The sequence below is a fragment of the Magnolia sinica genome, chromosome 15 (assembly GCF_029962835.1).
Source record: "Magnolia sinica isolate HGM2019 chromosome 15, MsV1, whole genome shotgun sequence".
NCBI lineage: Eukaryota > Viridiplantae > Streptophyta > Magnoliopsida > Magnoliales > Magnoliaceae > Magnolia > Magnolia sinica.
In genome coordinates, this window is record NC_080587.1 from 73,372,726 (window position 1) to 73,379,764 (window position 7,039).

Here is a 7,039-nt window from a genome sequence, read left to right on the forward strand (position 1 = left end):
TGGGGCACCCTGGACTAGACCAGGATGGTATAAACTCAACTTTAATGGATCCTTTTGGTGCATAACCAGCCCATGGGTGGTTCTGAAGTTGTCATATGAACCGAGCAGCCTGTCTTCATTCAAATGTTCTTGATTAAGATATTGTCAAATGTGCTAGAGTCATACTCGACTCGAGTTTGATTGAATGCTTGTGACCTCATGCGTCAAATATGTTGTAGAATTATACGTATGAAGTTTGACTTGACCATTCAACCACTAATGTTGCGGTGATTTAGTGATTTGGAAGGGAAATATTAGTATTTCAATGGGATCTTTTTGTAACTTAAGAATTTTTCTTTTAATGATGATCACGGTTCTCAAATTTCTTAAAATGCAATAATAGATGATAAGATTAAAAATTAAGGCTGGCTTAGTGATTTTATTGATTTAGAAGTGAGATCAGTACAATTAGTGAAGAAAATCAAACTAAGTAAAGAAAATATAAGATAAATTACTTACAACCGTTCGTGTGCATAAACAATCAAAGTGTGTGGCCAATGGGATGTCACCTGTGTGATTTTTCAAGTATAGACTTAATTGATCGAGGATTCGACGATAATTGTTGCAGATATTTACTCTACTCTTAGGGTTGTATTACAGTGATGATGTTGTACAGTAGCGGACTAAGCTATGCTAAACTTCAAACTTGCTACAGCGAGCCTGGACAAAAATTAAGGAACTAAGAATAAAACTAAGACAGACAGGGTTATGCTGTGCAAAGAGATTGTGTGTGTTTTGGCGAGAGTTTGGAACTCTTCAAGTGTTATTTATATGGACTTAGAAAGGCGGTAACCATATCGAGGTTTCCTTGTTGATATGTGCTTTTATCCTCAAAAATCGTGGGGCTATATCCTAGGCAGACTCGGATTCTTTATAGCATAACCTAATTTTCTTGTAATTCTGAAAAAAATCCGTTTCTTAACCCTTTCGTGGTCTCCATGAAGACATTGATCATCTCTAGGAAACTTCAATTTTTGGTATGAATGTGTGAGGCGGCATTGCCATGCTTATCTTGTGTCACAAGATTTCTAGCATCAACATGGCTTTGTAAGCTCGCTGAGTATGCTACTCGGTCACACTTGTCACTTGTGCGTGGTCACATGTTCTTCTTGCAGTGTCTCGCTTTTTTTTATATTGTAAACCTATACGACTCTAAATTGTTTTGATTTTGGCATGCTTATGTGTTACTGGAGGAAATAGATCAATAAATTTCCTTGGAGCGTGAGTGAGATTTCGACTATCATTAGTATTATACTGCCAATACATGGTAACATCTCATTGGGCTATATGACCACAACGAAATGTTATGCCCTCTACTATGATTTACAGCTAGCCTCGACCTCGAAAGGATTTGTAAGATTGAGATTGAAGGTGACTCTGTAGCTTGGTCAACATAATTTTGGGAACCAGCCTAAGAAGTGCCATACCTTTCATGGATATGACGGGTTCTCCTTCACTCTTTTGAAGCTTTGAGCATTACATGCATCAATTGTGAAAGTAATGTCGGTATTTTTTTTTTCCAAAAAAAAATAAAAGAATAAAAGAAAAATTGTTGTGCCTTTTGGTTATTCTAGGAGATAATTAGTTGTGAATTGTGGTGATAGACAAATTATAATAAATAGTTGTCATTTAATAAAAATATATCATTGATGGGAATGTGTATTTTCATGAAGGGAGTCAAAGTGTCCCTTGCAAATCTATAAAAACTCATTTATTATTCATTACAAAACAATGAAACATTATACCAAATATCCAACCATTTCTTCTCTATCTTCTTCTTAATCATTGTTTATTTTTTATTCTTTTTGAAAACATGAACAAATTTTTAAAGGGTAAATTGAAAATATTAAAGAAGTCAAGCAATAAACTGCAAAAAAGTAAAGAAATTAAGGGTGTGTACGTTTGCACAAGTGTGCTCAAGGTATAGTTTTATACACCAAGGCTCATATTTCTCTAATTCAAGAGAGGATGCTTGTTGCATCCTCGAGATAAATTTGTTGAAATTCTCAATTCTCTTACAAATCATTTAACCACTTGTATGGTATTAATGTAACGCCCTGAAAATTGAGGGTCGTGCATATACTCGACTCCCGAGTTCCCGAGGTCACTTTTAACCGATTTCATAAATGCGTTTATTCAGGTTTAGTTGCGCAGCTTGGAAGTTCCTGGAGCATGAAACATAACCACACCAGTCTATTGAAATGAGTGAAAAACAAACATACATTCATATACAAGTCCAAAAGTACAAAAGGGGCGCATATGACGCTACCCAACAATATCTCAAAAGAATAGCAAGACCAAAAGAATAGGACTGAGCCCCCTACTCAGTGACCCAAACCCGCCGATCAATCTGACGAAGAACCCTCCATCAGCTGGAAGTATGACAGCTCGTCCTCCTCCTCGAAGCTCGCCTCACCGGGCTCCTCAAGCCCTGAATCACCTGCATCTATGAACGGGTCTGGTTGGTGTTTTAAAACACCATCCCAGAGTGGGAGTGAGTGATCAACTTAGTGGGTGCTATTAACCTCAAGTTATCACAGGCATCAATTATAATATGGTCTTAATGAAAAGCAGACAATCACATACGTCTAAGTAATCTTATTAATGCGCATGAATGCAGCATGACATGATGCATGCCCTCACCACAACGCTCCCTCGTGCGACACCATCTAACGATCGCCAATGCCAACACTCCTTCAGTGCGACCTCGACTGCCGAGTCGCCACCCTAACTAGTGCGATGCAATGATCGTGTTGGCCGTGTGATTAGTTAGGTCCATTCATCCAGTAGATTTGGGAATCTGGTACACCCCACGTATCAATGCCCTAAACGGGTTGCGAGGCCAAGACCCCCCAATGCGTGAGACCGAGACCCCGCGGTCCGTGATCCCGTCAGGTTCCTCATCCCCGACTTCAAGCCCATGAGGAGTACTATGAGAAAGGGATCGCTCGCGGTCACTACGGGGAGGCGCGATACCCCAGCATAGGTCGACAGCTCGGACACAGTGTCTCATTCCACCATGCCCGGCTCACGAGGCTGTGAACCAATTTCAAGTGGGTTATTGATGAGCTACAATGGTTGTGGGGTGTCCCAGGTTCCATACAAGTGTGAACAAGAAGGGTTAACAATCAAAGTTGGTCAGATAGTAGGTTAGACCTCGCGAGTCAGGCGAGCGTGAGGCGTGTGACATCGGGCACAAGGGTCCCATGTAGTCGAACTACAGCTACCTGATCACACCCGCCCAAGCCCACAAGTCCAACCATAGCGTAGTCCTACCGATGGGACTACCATCTCTCTTCAAGTTCCTGACCAGCCCAAGGGTAGGGATAGTGACTCATAGCATGCCAACAACTGATGCCGCATCAAGCATATTCAACACCTTGATCTCATGTTGCTCAACATACAATTCAAATTTTTCTACAAGCAAACCATTAATATTATAAATAAAGTGTATGTGAGTGGTGTGGGTTAGTGAGGAAGTTAACACTTCCTCCATATTGAGAAATCATGTACACAAGAGTAATGAAATCATACTTAATATGAGGCAACAACGTATAAAAATCAACACGGCATGAGCATATGATCATCCATACATCAAATCATGTGAGAAACTTAAACGACATCATGAGAGAGAGAGTCAAACATATAAATCCATACCATTTCAACCAACATACAATTCCTAGGATTTCTTAGGCTTTCAAAAATAACATCCAAGCAATCAAAATCATTAATCTCGTATTAAAATTGGTGCTAGGTCACCTAAGAGTAATAGTCCGCACCTCCGGATTGTTGAAGGCTTGGAAGACGACTTAGGAAGATGAATTTTTAGGGTTGAACGGCCGGAATCCCTAAAGCAAGCATTTGTATGTTAGAATCCATGCCAATCTCTTCTTAATACATGGATTTCAAGAAAAAGGGGTGAGGGGTTTTACCTAGATGACCAACGGACGATTCTTGTGGTTGTAGTGTAGGGATTTCTTTGGAGAAGTGGTGGAGAGTTGCAAGGTTGAGCTCCCTTGGGCCCCACCATCAACAACACCCTCCTTCACTCTCTTCTTCCTCTCTCTTTCTCCTCCTTTCTCCTCCTTTCTCCTCTTTCTCTTCTCCTTTTTCTCTTCTCTCCTTCCTTCTCTAGGGCAAAATCGTATGGGGAGAGAGGGTGCCCAAATGAGGCCCTTTTATAATGCCAGATTTGGTGAAAATGGCCCCAAGTGTTGGGTTTTTACTATACTAGGCCTATGGGAGGGTCTTTTCAAGATATAGGGCCCACTATAGGGTATACATATTGATATACACCATAGGATAGTTAGCCCTAATAATGATCTACGTATGAACATGATCGGCCCGCCATTTGGATGCGCCGATCGACAGATACGATTAGAAGTCTTTTCAACGGTCACCGATGGTCGATTGGGGCCACGACTATACGGATATGAGCAGGGAAATATTCTTATACGGATATGTGCAGGGAAATATTCTTACTCCACGTGTGAAGTTTGGTTGCAAACCGATGGTCCGAAATCCTCAACTTTGCATAAGAGTGGATGACTCAATTCACTTAAGTTCCAGTTCCTTTCTTTAAGGTATTTGCGCTTTTCATGCACTCATCCTTCGGCTCAAGTTGAGCTGTTCTGGACACTACCCAGGTCTGACTCCCGCGATGGATGTCGAGCCCAGTAAGACGAACATTACTCTATAATTTTGAAACTAATGGCCCACCAACGAGCGGTCTAGAGCTTGTTCGAAAAATCGGGGCATTTCTGGAATGAATTAGGTATTGAGATTTCTCGTGGGCAATGATCAGGGTTTGGATTAACTATATTTATAGGGTGGCCTATTTATAACTAGTGGAAGTGGATATTTGGTCATGATCACTCTAAACCGTCGGCTTTAGACTAAAAGAGTAATGGGGTTGATTTGGTCTATTATTCAAGATCCGGGCCTTATCTGACTCTACTCCGGTTAGATCTTTAATTTAGTCATGCTTGCCTTGATTAGTTAGCGAAGGGTCGGTTAGATTTGGGCCCTCTGGCCTTTAATTTCAATGAATTCCCACAATGGCCCTCTAGGATTCCTCATTGGCTTTGGGGCGGACCCAACACTCCCTTGGCCACCAAATTTGGTGTGTAGGTGCCTTATGGCCCAATGAGGAGCCATATAAAATTTAGAAAACAAACGGATGAACGGTTATGGGGTTTGAGTAAACGGTTCCGATCTTCAAATGGCCATGTGGGGTCCATTTTAGTGATTGAAGTGGTTCTGGTGGCCCTCTGGTTATGAAATTTATAGGATAGTTGCTCAATGGTCCGATGAAGGGCCACGCAAAATTTGGAGACGATCGGATCTGGAGTTTGGTCGCACGGGCCCGATTTGCGATCAACGGTCACCGTTCCATGATCGGGTCCCAGAGTTTGTAGACGGGTGTAGAAAAATTCAATATACCTCCCCTAAAAATGTAGAAGAGATCCGATGGCTGGATAACCTTGTATCTCAGCTTCATTTGCGAGCGCCAGATTCCGGTCCTGACATAAGTAGGGTGCATTTAGTCAGTGCCAGATCCCACTTCTGGGTGTCCACTGGGTCTGTGGTTCGCTATGGTCCACAGGCCCGGTGAGCTCTATGGTTCCCTAAATTTTTAGATTTTTCTGACATTCCCGCATCGCAGTACAGCCCGCACGGGCTGTCGCTAGGTATAAATGGTCATCTGACTTGAAGGCCCATACCAGGTTCTATCAGGACCCGTCTAGCCTAATCAATTGGGCAAATCTTGGTCTAATTTATTTGTGATACCTCGCTACGAGTAGTTTAAACTAACGGTCTTGTGGCAAATCCTATGTGGACGCCCCAAGACACTGTTCTGGTTGGGCGGGACGTTACACTACACCTGATGTTCAAGTGATCGGGCGAATTCATTGGCTTCCTACGGCTGATTAATTGGACTGGTGTGGTTCTTTACTGGTACCACCCCTGCATACACTAACATTGAGTGCTAATGGTTAATAAGTAATATTATAAGTTAATTAAATTTTTAAAAAAATTAAAGAAATTTTAGAAATCCAAAACAGTGAAAATCCAGGATGTTACAATTAATGTCCCCTTAAAGATAGCGACATAATAATGTTCCTTAAACATACTTTTATGTGTATTTTTATTTTGTTTTCATCTCTCGTATGTTTCTTATCTTCTGGTGTAATTAATGTCTTAAATCTAATTTGATACAGGGTCTATTGATGCCATCGATTATCTGTTCAATGTCACCGAACACTTTCGATGACATCAAACAGTGCTCGATCAATCAAACATTTTTCGAATTTCTTCTGTTGGTTGCTGGACATATTGCTGTTATTTTCAATAACATTGAAAACATTTTTGATGCCATCGAAGCTAGGTCGAGCAATTAAGAATTTCTGCAAATTTCATATTTTGTCGCTGGACTCTTTTGGTATGTGTTCGATGTCATTGAAGGTCGTTCGATGATATCAAACGATTTACGCAGATTTTTTACAGATCCATTGGATTTGCGAAATTTGCTTCCTAATTAGACCTCTTTCTAAAACTATATATATGTGTAAATGGAATTGTAAGGTATTCTAAAGCTTCCTAAACTATTTCAAGGATTTCTAAAAGAGTTATATGATTTCAAAGGGGTAAAGCAATATTAATATTTAAGGTTGTTTGAATTGGGTAAGCTTTTTCTCTTTGTAATTTCAGTTTTCATAATGAAGATTTGTCGCTTTGTGCCGTGTTTTTTTTCCAAAAGAATTTATTACATTAAATCTTTATATTATCTTGTGTTTGCTTTATACTCTTAGATTGCTATTTTAGATTCATTCACGTGTGATTCCACCATTCAATCATAAACATCTTCTAGATATTTAAGTTACGGATTCCTCTAAATATGCATGTAAAAGTATGTACCATGATTAAATATATTTGGATATAAATTATTTAATATTTGTTATATATGTACCTCCCATCCATTTTGTAGTGTCATTTTGGG